The sequence below is a fragment of the Malurus melanocephalus genome, unplaced genomic scaffold, assembly GCF_030028575.1.
Source record: "Malurus melanocephalus ecotype Western Australia unplaced genomic scaffold, MMel_1.1 scaffold_876, whole genome shotgun sequence".
Lineage (NCBI taxonomy): Eukaryota > Metazoa > Chordata > Aves > Passeriformes > Maluridae > Malurus > Malurus melanocephalus.
In genome coordinates this window covers 1-1457 of record NW_026624108.1, presented here as the reverse complement: position 1 = coordinate 1457, position 1457 = coordinate 1, and the positions used below count along the sequence as shown (strand labels likewise).

The 1457-nt window shown below is 50.4% G+C and overlaps 1 long non-coding RNA gene across 1 annotated transcript; it reads right to left on the bottom strand.

Annotated features, from left to right (window-relative positions):
• Nucleotides 1–6: 6 nt before the first annotated feature.
• LOC130585364 (uncharacterized) lies at nt 7–1408 on the bottom strand. Its single transcript, XR_008966588.1, has 3 exons — nt 1344–1408; nt 838–912; nt 7–441 (listed from the first exon to the last, which is right to left on the bottom strand). It is a non-coding gene; the product is annotated as an uncharacterized LOC130585364 (long non-coding RNA).
• Between the last annotated feature and the right edge of the window lie 49 nt (nt 1409–1457).

Sequence of the window (1457 nt, the reverse complement as noted above, 5' to 3'; positions counted from 1 at the left end):
GTGGAAACCCCGAAATTCCCCAAATTCAGGGCATGAGGGGCTCAGGGACACTGTGGATCTGTGCTTTAGGCAGAGCTCAGGGTTTAGGCRGGGCTTAAACCCCCCAAATTCAGATATTGCCACAGGGGCAGCACCAGCGAGGCCAGGCCTGGGTGCAGGGTGGATTTTCTGGGGTCCAGGGGTATTTTCCGTGGTCCAGGGTGGATTTTCTGTGTTCCAGGGTGGATTTTCTGGGGTCCAGGGTGGATTTTCTGGGGTCCAGGAGCATTTTTTGTGGTCCAAGGTTGATTTTCTGTGGTCTAGGGTGGATTTTCTGTCAGTCCCAGCACCCAGGGGTGTCCCAGGGTGTCCCTGAGTGTCCCCAGGGTGTCCCAGGGTTCCCACCCCCTCTCCTCAGGCACTGGGTGCATATTGCAGGGCCAGGCGGTCAAAGTCGTTCTCCTGCAACCACAGCCACAAAAAAAAGTTATTAAATTCATTATCAGTTAATTATTATTGATCAATTACCCTAAAATTGACATTTAACCCTGCTCCAGCTGAGGAGCCCCTGAGCAGCTCCCCAGAGCTGAAGGAATTCAGTAACTCCATCCCATAAATCCATTTTTCCCCAAATCCCCTCTCCCCGTTTTCCTGGGGTGGGATCAGGAACCTCAGAGCTTTTCTTGCCCAGGGTTCAGGGGCAGAACTCCTGCCTTGGGATTGGATTGGGAAAATGTTCTGAGATGGAGAAGCTCCTCTGTGTTTGTAAAGAATCCGTTTGCCCCATCAGAACGAGGCAAAACCCCACTGATTTTATTTATTTCTATGATTATTTCTATKATTAATTTCCATTCCCACCTTTGCCTGGTACTCCTTGATGAAGGGGTGGTTTTTGTGGGCRTCCTTCAGCTGGGACAGGTAACGATTGGTGACCTGGGGGGTGAGAAATTGCAGTTTTGATAATGGAGGGTAACAAACCCCACCTCATGGGCTCCCTGACACCCCAAATCCCCATTTCCTCAGTGCCCTGACTGCCAGYCCCAGCTCAAACCAGCAGGACCCCTGCACACACTGGAAATAAAGAATAAAACTCTCAAAAATCAGCTCTAAGTGCAGAGTTTGAGTTAAAAACCAGAAGAGCTGAGCTTAGAACTCAAAACGTTTGTTGTGCTCAGGTTTTTCTGTCAGTGACAGGGGTGGGAGGGATCTTTGGGATCGTTTCATTCCATGGGCAGGGACAATTCCTGCTGTTCTGGGCTCCTCCACGCCGAGTTTATTCCCATAAAATAAAGTTTATTCCTAAAGCTGGGAGCTCCCAGAACCATCCCAGGAAGCCCCAAATCCCACCTGAGATCCCCTCTCACCTCGGGGGCCTTGCCCAGGTGCTGGGACAGCACCACCAGGTTCAGCAGGGTCTCAGGGTGGCTGCTGTCCTGCAAAAAAAAAAACAACAGGAATCGGGTTATCCAAAAAAAAAA